This window comes from Coregonus lavaretus, assembly GCF_964263955.1.
Source record: "Coregonus lavaretus genome assembly, chromosome: 26".
Lineage (NCBI taxonomy): Eukaryota > Metazoa > Chordata > Actinopteri > Salmoniformes > Salmonidae > Coregonus > Coregonus lavaretus.
In genome coordinates, this window is record NC_140013.1 from 15,136,251 (window position 1) to 15,151,330 (window position 15,080).

Sequence of the window (15,080 nt, forward strand, 5' to 3'; positions counted from 1 at the left end):
GATGTCTCAAGTTTTGAGGGAGCGTGCAATTGGCATGCTGACTGCAGGAATGTCCACCAGAGCTGTTGCCAGATAATTTAATGTTAATTTCTCTACCATAAGCCGCCTCCAACGTCGTTTTAGATCATTTGGCAGTACAGCCAACCGGCCTCACAAACGCAGATCACGCGTAACCACACCAGCCCAGGACCTCCACGGACCTACACATCCGGCTTCTTCACCTGCAGGATCGTCTGAGACCAGCCACCCGGACAGCTGATGAAACTGTGAGTTTGCACAACCTACTAATTTCTGAACAAACTGTCAGAAACCGTCTCATCACCAGGGTCAAAACCGACTTCAGTGGGCAAATGATCACCTCCACTGGCACGATAGAGAAGTGTGCTCTTCTCGGATGAATCCTGATTTCAACTGTACCGGGCAGATGGCAGAATGCGTGTATGGCGTTGTGTGTGCGAGCGGTTTGCTGATGTCAATGTTGTTAACAGAGTGCCCCATGGTGGCGGTGGGGTTATGGTATGGGCAGATATAAGCTACGGACAACGAACACAATTGCATTTTATCGATGGCAATTTGAATGCACAGAGATACCGTGACAAGATCCTGAGGCCCATTGTCGTACCATTCATCCGCCGCCATCACCTCATGATAATGCAAGGATCTGTATACAATTCCTTGAAACTGAAAATGTCCCAGTTCTTCCATGGCCTGCATACTCACCAGACATGGCACCCATTGAGCATGTTTGGAATGCTCTGGATCGACTTGTACGACAGCGTGTTCCAGTTCCCACCAATATCCAGCAACTTTGCACAGCCATTGAAGAGGAGTGGAACAACATTCCACAGGCCACAATCAACACCCTGATCAACTCTATGCGAAGGAGATGTGTCGCACTGCTTGAGGCAAATGGTGGTCACGCTAGATACTGACTGGTTTTCTGATCCACGCCCCTACCATTAAAAAAAAAAAGGTTTCTGTGACCAACAGATGCATATCTGTATTCCCAGTCATGTGAAATCCATAGATTAGGGCCAAATTAATTTATTTCAATTGACTGATTTCCTTATATGAACTGTAACTCAGTAAAATCTTTAAAATAGTTGCATGTTGCGTTTATATTTTAGTTCAGTATACAGTATAGATTTGTGAACCTATTCCTGAAGACGTATGGCTTCCTGGAGACTCTCTTCTCTGTTTTGTTGTTGCCCAAGCTGGTGAGGCACATTAGGCTACTTAACGCAGAATGACCACAGTCTGGAGGCTGCCACACTATTTTCTTAATAAACACTGACTAAGCAAAGTGACTTGTACCTGGCAAGTGAAACAGCTGGTGGAGTGGAAACTAGAGTGAGGACAAACATGCTGTGATTCACACAGGATGTGGAGTTGCTCTATCTGCTTCAGTCAATCGTTCAATGCCGTTCCAGGTGACCAGCCATGCTGGAGTCATTGCCCTTACTGGCTGGCAGGTACATCAGCATACTTCATACTGATAAGCACACTGGGCTCAGGTTGACATTATTCGTAAGCACTGGAGGAATGACTGCTCTCACCCACACACAGCTGAGTCTGAGCTAATACAGTAACAGGAATACTTAACCAACGCCCTACAATTGAGACGGTGCACTGAGCTATAGAGCCACTGTAGAGGAAGGACCACCATGTTGACTCTTGCTGAGACGATTTAGCTCTTTTCAGAGCAGAATTCAGTTGCTAATCCAGTCCCTAATCGCACATTCATGGCTCGCACATACAGTTTACACAAACACACACACGCCATCTGCTTCACTGTATGCATCTATAGACATCTGTAGAGCATTCCTACTGGGCACACACTGGTTGAATCTACGTTGTTTCCAACGTGGAATAGATGTTGAATTGGCGTCTGTGCCCATTGGGTTGTTTTTATGTTTGTGTGTAATGGCATTAATAAGCTTAGTCTTCCGATGCTTTTGCATGTGGTTCAGTGGGATTTTAATGTCTCTTATCTTTCTGTCTAATCTAAGAGGCAATTAAAGAGCACAGCACTTCCTGCGTGTTCCTCCCAGGGGAGTGTGCCTATGTCACTGTGTGGACTGGTCTGAGGCAACATCTCTGTCACACTCTCACACAGGATGATGCTTAGGTTACCCGCAAAGGCAAGTAGCTTCTGCAGTTAGCCTAAATATAGCCTACCGGTATCAGCATTTCTTTTTTACTTTCTGTTTGCATGACTAATATTGATATTATTATGCCTATATGCTGCTGAAGCCTACGCTACATATATCTATTTTTATGAGCATCCCGTGATTTTGGTCCCTGACTTCTCTGGAAACGTCTTTATTTTAAGATCAGCGTCATAACATACTTCCTAATGCAAAATGTCTTCTTTCCCTGTCAGACATTAAAGATGTAATCCCTGATGTCTGGCAGAGGTGCTTTGGCGAGCACCACAGCTTTGCTTACAGAGAGAACAAGGTATAGGTCGGCTCTGCAATTGTGGCATTGTTGTTATGCATATAGTAGGGCAGGTTATACATATGCACTACAAAATGCTGATACTGTAATTTTCCATGGCATGGCGGCCATTTTCTATATTCTTCTTTAGCCTTGTTGTAGGGGAGCTGTTGGGGTAGGTTAAAATGGCTGCCCGTTTATGGGGTACCGTTTGTCCCTGCTCCAGATTGCCATTAGACCATGATGTTGAGATGAGACCCCCTCTTCGTAAACAAAAAGATCACTTTCCATATACCCTAAGTTGAATACTGCCCTAGAGGCATCCCCGTTGCACCCAATTGCTTGTTCACCTACATTACACCTAGGTGTTTTAATATAATTGAAACTGTGCTCATTTTCACGTCTCTGTGTTTCAACTGACTGCCTTAAGCATCACGTTCTACATATTACTCAGAAAAGGCAGGGAAGAACAAATAACCTAATGACAGAGGTTAGATTTACATAATTGCACAGCAATAAACCATACATTCAGCCCCAGGCCATAAACACTCTAATTTGACTTAACATGTCTGTATTGAAACATAAAAATGTGTAGTTATTTTTTTCCCATATTTACTTAACTTATTATTAAAGTGATCAAGCACCCTTGTTTGAAGAAAAATAATCATAATAAAATACATATTTTTGATAATGTTTTCTCTAGGTGCCACGATTACAATATGTCTGGCAGCAGACCGAGAGAAGAGAAGCCTCGCGTATCACTGGGAAACACAGCCTCCTGCCTCCCCGTCTGACAGGCCTCCGTTGTCACGGCAACATGCTGTGGCGCAGCACTTATTGGGATTCAGATTCAGACGGATGGCGGGGCAGGCGGGCGACTGCATTAGCCGTCCGGGGATTTGGTTAGGTCCTTCCTCACAGCGAGCCCTTCCTGTCTGAGAGCGACAGCACCGCAGAGGTCCCAGGCTCCAACGCCACCGCAATGGAGGCTCGCCACCCTTTGTTTCCACTCTGGATATGTGTCGGTCGGTGTGTGTGAGAGTCTGCAGCAGAAATGCAGCAGCCAGATGGACTTTTTCTCTCTTCCGCTTACGGCAGGCGATGTGCTTCAACCTTGATGCTGATTTCCTCTGGTTTGTGCCACTTTCCATGCATTTTCATCTGGAAATTGCACGTCTGCGATTTCAGTTGATTATTTTCAATAAGGGCTGATATGACCAATTTTCTCTCATCTTGATATGGTTTAGTCTGTTCACACATTGAGCGGAAATTTTGAATTTGTCATCAACGGATGTCTCTTTGCCACACCCTAGTTCACTGTGCCTTAGAATATCATGCGATATGCATTTCAAAACCTTACAAATTAAAATCCCCTAATTTCTGTGAACCACAAGGCGAGAAAAAAACTGTCTCGAATACAAGCTGTCTAGTCAAACAGAGCGAAAATGTCATAGCAGAACCCACTCAAGCCACCCCATGCAATATGTGTATTTCCGTTATAAATAGGTTGTAGATTGGGTGGAAACATGCAGAACATACCTTTGTGAATCAGAGAAAATGACACAGAAGGCGAACAGCTGACACAGAAGGCGAACAGCCAAAAACATTACACAGTGTCCCTCCACTATAGTTCATATTCTCTACCGTACAGAAGAAAAAAAACTTTCGTGAAGGCAAAAGTAGACACTTTTTTTTTCTAGACTCGTTGCTGCTCAGTGGTGCCGTTAGAGGCAGAGCTTTCACTGTTGTCTTTCTTTCCTCCTCTCCCTCTCTCACTCCCTCCCTCTCTCTTTCTACGCTGCTCACTCCAGCTCCAACGTCCTTCGCCTCTCCCTAGGTCCTGGTAGAGTACTCCGCTCTCTCCTCTTCTGCCCAGTCCTGTCCTGGCTTGCCCCAGCTCTCAGACCATTGACCACAGGATTCCCACAAGTTTAAAAATAGCTAGACTGGACTATGGGTCTGTCTGCTGCCTCTGTGCTGCCCGGGCAACTGGAGCCCAGCGGCATCTACTCTGCAGTCGCCAAGCAGGAAACGGCAACTTTATTAAGCATGGCTGAGGACGGTAAGAGAGAGCGGCTCAGTGCTACATCACACACCACTACGCCGTGCTGCACAGATAACAGAGAAAACGCCTAGGCTGCACGCCTGCTAACAGGGTTACGGTGATACAACTTCAACCATACCACAAAGCGCACCCACAATCACATTTCTGCTCGACCTCTACACCATTCATACTGTATCTCACAGTCCAAAAAGGAAGCTGGATCTGTAACTCACTTTCAAACATGTCACATCACGCTCTCCATCTGTCTCATGCCTATGCACACAGGCGCTTTCTCTTTGTCTGTGCTGCTGTGTACACTCAACCCTCTGTCTCGCTCTTTCAGTCAGCACGTCTGTGTACATTGCAGTGCATTGCCTCATGAACACGATAAGCCTACTATGCTCTTGTTTGCATATAGCAGCATGATCAATGAGATATCTGCGACTATATATGGTTTATTTCTCTCGTCTGCTTTGGTGCACTTTCAAAGTAAGAGATGAAGTGGGGAAAAAAGAGGACGGAGGAGAGAGCAGGAGGAGAGGAGAACAGTCATCTTTGTAGAGGCTGCTGATGGATGGGAACACAGGGGGATGCCACAACACTGCAGAGTGCAGGGGGGAGGGGCTAAACCAGGCAGGCAGGGCACTGCTAGCCCCGCTAGCTGCTGTAGATGCAGACAGTCGCTTTATACGTATGAAGGCGGAGGGGTTTTATCACAAGTGTTTTTCTAATTTGCATACGTGTCTCAGCTTTCTTTCTGGGCTTAGGGATACAGCTTCTGCACCCGAATGTGAAAACCATGCACATTTTACATTTGACTTGGTCTCACAGAACAGATTGGCCTCATGAAATGCATGGGAGTCATTCACTATGCACTTTCTACCAGTGTTCGTTCACCTTATCATGAAAATCCCCATGCCTCTGTCCCCTCCTGCTCTCTGTGCTTTCTCTCTCTCTGCTCATCACTGGTCACATGGCCTTGTGTTTGATTGAGACGCACACAATTAACCACAAGCTCAGCCGTCTGCCAGCTATTTCTGGTGCAGGCCTACCCGTCTTGATACTTGTCGTTCCTGAGTGGAATCAAGGCCCCTGTCTGCTTGTGTTGGCCTGGGTAAGCAGTACACCAGCCTGGCAGCACGCCAGGCCTCACACTTCCGTAAGCCGCTGCACTTTGGCATGACCTTGTTGTTGTGGCAACCTTTGAAGAAAACAGTGCTACCTTACCAGCATGGTTGTATGGAACAGTAAAGGTTGCGAACCTTACACTGCCTGGGAGGGAGCCTCGTAAAGCCAAAGGAAATATGATTTGACATGTTTGGGTGGCCACTATCATGCCTCCATATTGCAATTTCTCTTTATCTGAGTTTTTCCTCTGGTGTCTTTCTATTCTCTTCCTTCAGTGTTTTTAAGACATGCCTGCTATGTATGGTTAATGGTCTTGCCTGCTTCCTCCTCCTTTTCCTGTATTCGTAGTCTTGCCTGCACAATCGATTTCCACTGGTGCACTGCAGGGGAACACAACATCCCAAAACAAATAATAAGCCTAGCCCTTCTTTACCATCCATGCTTTTTGTTCCTTACAGTTTTGAGAACTGCAAATGAAGTACCTGCAGTACCTACCGTTTGTCTCACTCACCACAAACCCTCTCCCACAGTATTTGTTAGTACTTCAAACGTCTTGCAAACAAAGAGTACATAAAGAGCAGTTGAAATTTGAACAGATCATTTGGACAAATTATATTGCTATGAACACAGATTATTTTGTGGATATTGGAGAAATAAAAAGGATCCAACCTGCTGATTCATTGTTGCCATTCTCTGTGATGAATTCTTCTTTCACTCTTGAATAATTACTTGGAGATTCTTCCCTGTCAGAGATCACATATCAACAATGTTTGATGTGACTTTACCATTTACTTTTCACATTTCATTTAGTTTTAATAGAAACTTTTGTAGATATTTTCCTTTCTTCTGACATCCTCTATTTGTTTGGCACACCCATCCGTTAAATGCATTACAGCTGGGATATTTTCAAAACCACAACAAAAGAAGACATGCCTTTACTGCCTCAGTCTGTCCGTAGCCAATTGCAGAGCCCAGCTGGGGCCTAGACTTGAGAAACATTGATCGGCAGGGAAACAGAGCCCATAGCACAAGCCTGACTAGGCCTTGTTCTCTCTCTCAAAACACACACTGCGTACATAAACGCTGATCCTCATTACTGTTGCGCTGGCACATCCAACTCACACATGCTCAGTAGCCGACCAACATTTTTCCTCCCGGATGGTTCTGCAGGCCCTTTCGCTGTCGCTATGGAAGTGAGCAATCCCTCTGTGGAGAGAGAGTGTGTGTGTGTGTAGGAGGGAGAGGTGTAGCTAGCCAGCTCCAGGCATGCTCTCTCTGGGCCTAGCCATAGAATTTACCTTCCGCCTTCTCCTCCTCTGTTTACTGGTGGCTGGCTGCCTGTGTGTGTGTCAGGGCCCAGCCTGGGCACACAGATTCTCCCTCCAGTCCACTCCTGAGACGCTGCCTGTCTGGAGGCCGATGAGGCGCTGACACTGCTGCGTCACTCCTGCTGCACTGACCCACAAAGAGGAGATGTGGAGGAGGAGGGGTGGTGGGAATGTGTTGCGAGGGATAAACGAAAGAGAGTGAGCTCTGCCCAAACACACAAATAGAGAGAGTGAGGCTTCCGGGCTGGTCCGCTGTCGCAGGCCTAGCCACTGTGGTATTCAGGAAGTGGAGCCAGAGACCGATCTTTTATTGTTACGTAATGAATATTTTTCCTCCCAGACCCAGCTGAGGAGGCGGTGTTTAGCGACTCTGACTCAGGCTAATAATGGAGCTCAGTACCAGTCAGGGCCGTGTGTGTGCGGGAGACTGATCCATTTCGCCCCCCGGGGCGAGGTATTTGGACACAGTTGATTGATTGAATGATTGGTCGATTTTTACAACTTAAAGACAAGTTTTTAAACAACAAAACATGCATTAAAAACTATCTCCATCGTGTCCTTTGTAATGTTGCAATATAACGAGAGAGATTTATTAATCAAGAAACATGTTCTGTTTTACATTAACATTTAACATTTTAGTCATTTAGCAGACGCTCTTATCCAGAGCGACTTACAGGAGCAATTAGGGTTAAGTGCCTTGCTCAAGGGCACATCGACAGATTTTTCACCTAGTCGACTACATTACTCTCCCCTTTAAAATGTAAAGGGTGAGTATGAGTTAGTTTCTTTAAACAAATTAAGTGGGGTTATGTGGCCTATCTTTCTGATTATTCTACTAAAATGTTTGCTCTTCAAAAAAATCCCCTTTGACCAGACAACCTTCCCTTGCACTTGGAGGGTTCACACCTTTTTCTGTGATACATATGCTAAGTAGGCCTACCTTCGATGACATTCAAACTCATGCCAGTGTGGTTACAGTTCAACAATACGATTAAGTTTGTCTGACTGATAGCGCTTGTTTTGTACACATCACCTTTGTTTTATTTGATCCACCTCCTCTTGTAAGGATATGCATTTCTCTGTCACTTTGCTCCCTCTGTTGGCTACAGGGTTTCTATCAGACTCCCCTCCTCACACAGTTCCTTCAGTACAGCTGGTTTTCAGCAGAGGGCGTAAGAACGCTAAATCGGTCCTCTCAAACAGGAAACATCTCCAGCATTACATCTGACCCATTATCTCATTATAAGCAGCTGAATCTGTTTTAGGCCTACTCTTTATTATAATAGGCATGCATGTAACAATATGTTTAATACAATTTAAAACACCATACCAATATGTGTTCTTACTGTTATTGAGTGTGATCATGATTGGACACTTTACCAGTGGTGTAAAGTACTTAAGTAAAAATATTGAAAGTACTACTTAAGTAGTTTTTTGGGGTATCTGTACTTTACTTTACTATTTATATGTTTGACAACTTTTACTTTTAATCCACTACATTCCTAAAGAAAGTAATGTCCTTTCTACTCCATACATTTTCCCTGACACCCAAAAGTGCTCGTTACATTTAAAATGCTTAGCAGGACAGGAAAATAGTCCAATTCACACACATCAAGAGAACATCCCTGGTCATCCCTACTGCCTCTTATCTGGCAGACTCACTAAACACAAATGCTTCATTTGTAAATTATGTCTGAGTGTTGGCCTGTGCCCCTGGCTATCCGTAAATTTAAAAAACAAGAAAATTGTGCCGTCTGGTTTGCTTAATATAAGGAATGTGAAATGATTTATACTTTTACTTTTGATACTTAAGTATATTTTAGCAATTCCATTTACTTTTGATACTTAAGTATGTTTAAAACCAAATACTTTTAGACTTTTACTAAAGTTGTATTTTACTGGGTGACTCACTTTTACGTGAGTAATTTTCTATTAAGGTATCTTTACTTTTAATCAAGTAAGACAATTGGGTACTTTTTCCACCACTGTACTTGACCAAGTATCTCATTTCAACTGAAGAACACCATCCACAGTCACACCCAGAGTAGCACACTGATACAACGTATGTTGGTCAAAAAAACTCTCATTTAATAAACACCTCAACAATTTCTTTGCAACATGCATTCAATAATAGTATGGCTTTACTTGTAAATAGTGCATACAACATACTGGATTAGAAATCAAATGCAATGACAGAAACCAAGACTAAATAATTGAATGTTATTTGTTCGAAGGTACAGAGAGAATAAAAAAGCCCTGAAAGACACATTCACATAACATAGATCAATCAATAGTGCATTTTAAACACAAAGAGACACAACACACCATTCAAATACATAAATAATTCCTTGTGCTACTGGCAGAGAAAGTTACATTTCCAAATCTTTATTATGAGAGGAGTAACACTGTCTTGTTTAAGTGTCTAGCTACCTCCATGTACATACTGCTGGTGCTCTTTGGTGTTGAAGAAGGCAAAGAATATCTTCCTTAAGCCCATGGCGTTGGCTAGGGCCTCCATGTCAGGTGTGAGTTCATCACAGCGACCCCTCACAGTCTGTTCCCAGAACTCTGGAGAGTTGCAGTGCACACACACATACACACACACACACACACACACACACAGACACACAGACAGACACACAGACAGACAGACAGAGACACAGACAGACAGAGACACAGACACACACACACACACACACACACACACACACACACAGACACACACACTAGCTCATTAACTAAACCCAGATTATGTTTTCCAGACCGTGTTATAGCCTAACTAGGGCCCTGAGGTTTTCCTTGTCCGTTCACATGGTCAGGAAAAACTCAGGGCCCTTAATGAAATAATGTGTATATGAAAGTAAAATGTGCTTTTGTAAATTATTTGGGTACACACTATGGACTGGTTTCCTGGACACATTAAGGCTAGTCCTGGATTTAAAAGCAAGCCATGTCAATGGAAATTCTCTTCAGATTAAGCTTTTTAGTCCAGTAGATTTAATTTTTATCTGGGAAACTGGTCCTTTGGGTTTGTAAAGCCCAGGCTCACCTTGTGGAACCTCTTTGTGGTCTGTGCCATCTGTGCTACGTCCTTCATTTCCATGAAGGATTTGGAGCAGTAGGTCATTGGGCAGGCGCTCCAGGTAGTCAAAGTTCCCTTGGCACAGTGCTTGGGTGTACTGTAGGATCTGATGGCCAAACACCACACCTACCTGTTCTAGAGACAGAGAGTACATACCTACTCAGGGCAGTGCACTTTTCAAGACACCAACAGAACCACGTGTATCAACACAAAAACAAATACAGTAGGTGATGTAGGCTTAATATTTAATGGCAGAGACTTGTAATGGAAACCTTACGCTGCAGGCGGGCATCAGGCAAATAGTCATCGTGGGTCATCTTATTTTCTCCAGGTGCAGCACCCTTGAATTCAATCCTCAAAGAAATCTTCCACGATCTCCATATCACCTGAAGAAAAATTCAAAAATACATAGCCAGGGCTGTTATACTAACTGTAAGTCGCTCTGGATAAGAGCGTCTGCTAAATGACTAAAATGTAAAATGTTATACAACTCAGTTCTCTCCAATCATCAGAGCCATGTAATTAATCTATGTTCAAAGCATGTTGAAACAGACAATTTACTTGCAGAAACAAATGTCAGATACATGAGGTTGATATGTAGCACTTAAAAGTACAATCATGTCAACGGAGAGCAACACTACCAAATACAGTGCTGTATACCATGCCTGCTGTCCTGATGTGTAGCCTTTCTCCACAGCCACAGTCCAGCATTGTGCAGATAAAGTTTACTTTATTTGTTTTTAACTCTCTGCAATTCCAAGATATATATCAGATGGATGATCAAATATAAGAATATACCTCAGTTTTAGTGACAGTAAGCTGAAAAAAATATTTTGTAGGAGGGGGACCCTGGCCATGTATTTCTAACACTTTCTTGCCAAGTAAAGACGCCATTTTTAGACGCTAAAGAATTTCCATGACAACGGAGAGAAAACAACAGCGAAATATTTTGTGTGATAATGAAAGCGAATTCTGTTCGCAACTGTATACATTGAGTGATTGATAATAATTTAAGAATATAAATAAAATAATTATCAACCCAAAATGTAATGAATATTTTCTAGAAAACAGTTGTTGGATTAGGGGGTCACGACCCAGCGGATTAATATTTCGCAGCTATCCTACTGTGGGTTCTGAGATATATAAATTAAAATTTACTGAACACAACTGTAGACAATTGTAAATACATTCCGTAAATTGTTATTGAATACATGTATTTATTTGGCTCAGGTTCGTTTCATTGTCGACATTATCATCTAAATCGAAAGTAGTTCCTAGCGGAAGAATGGGGCACTTTAGAGCGGAGGTATATTGCAGTTCCCTCAGCTGATGTGAAGGCTGAGAGAGTGGACCTGGTGCGCTGTCTGTTACAACTACAACACTGGAACAAATAGGTAATAACATGATATATTTAACGTTCAGTGGCATCTTATTCAATAGTTTGTGGGGGGCTCATTGAGAGTTTAAGACTGAAATACTTGTGAGGAATGGAGAATCCGTCTCGCGAAAAAATATGGTTTCCAATTGTCATCTCTCGAATCCTGTTCCTGCTTTCCTGTTTTTTTGTGTCTGTGTGATGCAAGCAGCAAAGAAGGTTCAGAGGCCATTTCGTTTTGCGATTGCTTAGCCATAAACATAGGTAGCTAGCGCAACAAAATTAGCTCGCTAACCAAACAATAACTCTTGAATTGGAAATAGCATATGGTTAGCCAGTCGGCGAAACAAGCATTTTATCTAGTTAGTTGGCTACCAGCTAGCTTAGCTCGCTAGCTAACGTTAGCAATTATCGTAGTTAGCATAATGCTTTCAGTTAGCGACATTTGTTAGCCAGTCAACACTAACTTTAGCTACCTAACCCGAAATGGTTAAGGTCAACATGTAACGTTAGCTAACTAGCTAGTTTGCTAGTTAGCTAATATGACAATATTAAAAAGCGGCTAGTTAACGTTAGCTGGCTACCACCTCTTGCAACTTGAGTGTAAAAGTTAAGCTATCGTGTAATTTAATATGCCATTCCCCTAATAGAGCTAACGTTAGCTAGCTATGTTTGTTTGCCAACAATGTTAGCCAGCTAACGTTAGTTAGCTACAGTAGGTAATTCATCACGTCAGGCTAGAGAGTAATCAGCTAACTAATTAAACAATGCTAACTAGTAGCAAGAAAAACATTAGCTTCCCATTTGGCTAGCCATAGCTAATCAATTAAACGTTTGTTTAGCTAGCTACATAGCTAAGGTTACTTTGTTAAATCTTGAGTTTCTTACACGTCGACAGCTGGTAAATTACTGAGGCGATCCAATAATTCTCAAAACTAGGCAGCGAACTACCGTTAACTAACCGAATCTAGCTATATGGCTTTGTATTTAGCTAGCTAGCTACCAGATTAGTTGATGCCGTGTGAATGTCGTTGGATGGAGTTTGTCTGACATTCCCTTTGAACTACTCAATTAAATTAATGTAGCTAGCCTGTCCTAACAAGAAAGCTAGCTAGTTAACGTTAGCAAGCTTGCTCGCTAGTACAGCTGAATCCTCTGGTGCGAAGTTAATATTAGTCCGACCGATGCTGCCATTTTCGATGGAAAGATCAGCATTTTATTTAAATGACATTTGCCAGCCATTCCCTTTGAGGTGGTTTCCATGCGAAGGTTGCCTTTATAACGTTAGCTGAACGTTTTTAGGACAACAGTCCACCAACTGCGCATTTTCATGTCACATAGCTAGCTAACATGTTATTTGCGGACTAGTCTGTATTTTTACATTAATAACCAGACATCTTAGCTAATATCGCTTTACAATCTGAAAGGCACCGTACTAGGGTCTTTGTCTATTGGTAGCTAGCTAGCTGACTTTACTGTCAAATTGAAATTACGGGACCAGGTTCGCTAACCACCTAGCTGGTGCTATCTACGTCAGAATGAAGGCCTCTGTAAAACGAGCTTGAAATTAATTAGTGTAGGCTAATAAAAGCTGGTTATAATGAAAGCTATTATATTAACTGAAGTAGTGAACTGTCGATTGTACAGGACTACAGTGGAACATGGTAAAACACCAATTGTCAAGAGTTGGGACGAATGAATACATAAACAAAGACTAGGATGTACAGTCAGAAAAGGCCTGGCAAAGATGGCTTTACGAGCTTGCCAATTGTTTTCTTATTTTGTGATCAATATCACAGTTCATTGGGTCTTAACATGAGTGATGGCATGCATCGGGCGTTTAGAATATGTAGCTAGTTTATGCATCATAATGAACTCCCGAAATAAATATGTTCAAATAACACCTTTGAGTCCCCTCGACTCTTAACATGAGCGTTTTTGAATGTGAAATTAAAGATCATACCTCTTGAACATGCATATCTGATCATACATATCGGTCTAATATTAACTTAAACTCGTGTGTTTATTATAGGTGAGCTACTGTAACGTTTCATGGTGAAGGCCCCTTGCTGTGATTTCTTTACTTAGAATGCTAGGCCTGAGATATTCATTTGTCGTTGTGCCATATTTCACTGTATATTGCTCAGGAACTTTAGTGATTCATTGATAGTGATATTTTGCTTAAAGAAATGCATAGCTAATTAATGGCAGCAGAAATGTTGTTCATTGCAAATCAGCTTGTTTGTCTACCTACCATCTTACTGTGTTGACTCTAGGGCTGGGAATTGCCACAGACCTCACGATACGATATTATGAAGATACTTAGGTGCTGATAGGATATGTATTGTGATTCGATAGAGATTTTATTGTGATTTGATGTTCCAAAATATTTCTCACCATATGTCTGCTGCATAGTGATGAGATGCGTGAGAACTAGTTTTGGTGCAGGGACAGCAAACAAGTGCTAAAATAATAATGCGATAATGTCAAAACTATACATATTGTATAGTTTTGACAATATCGCATTATTATTTTAGCACTCCTCAAATAATATCCTGATATGTAATTTGCCCTCCTGCATATTTTTTTGTACATCAATTAAAGATAAATTACTTAAAAGCAGCCTAACTACATAGTCTATTAGTTTGATACAATTCACTGAACAAAAATATAAACGCAACAATTTAAAAGATTTTACTGAGTTACAGTTCATATAAGGAAATCAGTCAGTAGAAATAAATAAATTAGGCCCTAATCTATGGATTTCACATGACTGGTCACAGATACCTTTAGAAAAATGTAGGGTTGTGGATCAGAAAACCAGTCAGTATCTGGTGTAACCACCATTTCCCTCATGCAGCGCAACACTTCCTTTGCATAGAGTTGATCAGGCTGTTGATTGTGGCCTGTGGAATGTTGCCCCACTCCTCTTCAATGGCTGTGCAAAGTTGCTTGATATGGGCAGGAACTGGAATGCGCTTTCAAACCAGAGCATCCCAAACATGCTCAGTGGGTGCCATGTCTGGTGAGTATGCAGGCCATTGAAGAATTGGGACATTTTCAGATGAATGGCATGGCAATGGGCCTCAGGATCTCATCACGGTATCTCTGAGCTTTCAAATTGCCATCGATAAAATGCAATTGTGTTCGTTGTCCGTAGCTTATGCCTGCCCATACCATGACCCCTCCGCCTCCATGGGACACTCTGTTCACAATGTTGACATCAGCAAACCGATTGCCCACACGACGCCATACACTGTGTGCCATCTGCCCGGTACAGTTGAAACCGAGATTAATCCATGAAGAGCACACTTCGCCAGCGTGCCAGTGGCCATCGAAGGTGAGCATTTGCCCGCTCAAGTCGGTTACGACGCCAAACTGCTGTCAGGTCAAAACCCTGGTGAGGACGACCTGCACACAGATGAGCTTCCCTGAGATGACGGTTTCTGACAGTTTATGCAGAAATTCTTCGGTTGTGCAAACCCACAGTTTCATCAGCTGTCAGAGTGGCTGGTCTCAGACGATCCCGCAGGTGAAGAAGCCGGGTGTGGAGGTCCTGGGCTGGCGTTGTTACACGTGGTATGCAGTTGTGAGGCCGGATGGACTTATTGCCAAATTCTCTAAAATGACATTGGCGGCGGCTTACGGTAGAGAAATGAACATACCATTCTCTGTCAACTGCTC

General features: G+C 42.7%; 1 protein-coding gene across 2 annotated transcripts in view; it reads left to right on the plus strand.

The window, feature by feature from the left end:
• Positions 1 to 11,337: 11,337 nt before the first annotated feature.
• The window catches only part of LOC311102087 (E3 ubiquitin-protein ligase TRIP12-like), a 41,679-nt gene continuing 37,936 nt past the window's right edge, over positions 11,338 to 15,080 (plus strand). For both annotated transcript variants that reach the window (XM_084143308.1, XM_084143309.1), the window contains exon 1: positions 11,338 to 11,415. The gene's annotated coding sequence lies outside the window, so the exon portion shown is untranslated. The remainder of the gene's footprint in view (positions 11,416 to 15,080) is intronic.